Source organism: Corvus brachyrhynchos, unplaced genomic scaffold, assembly GCF_000691975.1.
Source record: "Corvus brachyrhynchos isolate BGI_N302 unplaced genomic scaffold, ASM69197v1 scaffold827, whole genome shotgun sequence".
NCBI lineage: Eukaryota > Metazoa > Chordata > Aves > Passeriformes > Corvidae > Corvus > Corvus brachyrhynchos.
This window is the reverse complement of record NW_008239066.1, coordinates 5,661-6,259: the sequence shown is the minus strand read 5'-3', so window position 1 is coordinate 6,259 and position 599 is coordinate 5,661.

Here is a 599-nt window from a genome sequence, read left to right as displayed (position 1 = left end):
TTTTCCAGCTTTTCCCTCTCTTTCCCAGCTTTTCCTTCGCTTTTCCAGCTTTTCCCTCATTTTCCAGCTTTTCCCTCTCTTTCCCAGCTTTTCCTTCGCTTTTCCAGCTTTTCTCTCAATTTTCCAGCTTTTCCTTTGCTTTTCCAGCTTTTCCTTCACTTTTCCAGCTTTTCCTTCGCTTTCCCAGCTTTTCCCTCATTTTCCAGCTTTTCCCTCTCTTTCCCAGCTTTTCCCTCGCTTTTCCTTCGCTTTTCCAGCTTTTCCCTCACTTTTCCAGCTTTTCCCTCTCTTTTCCAGCTTTTCCTTTGCTTTTCCAGCTTTTCCTTTGCTTTTCCAGTTTTTCCCTCTCTTTTCCAGCTTTCCCCTCACTTTTCCACTTTTCCAGCTTTTCCTTTGCTTTTCCAGCTTTTCCATCTCTTTTCCAGCTTTTCCCTCGCTTTTCCAGTTTTCCTCTCTCTTTTCCAGTTTTTCCCTCACTTTTCCAGCTTTTCCCTCGGCTCCGAGCTGAGTTTTCCCCCCGCCTCCGCTTTGGGAATGTTGGGATCTCCTCCCATTCCAGGAATTTGGGGAATTTCCCTCCTTTTTTCCACTCCAAGCCC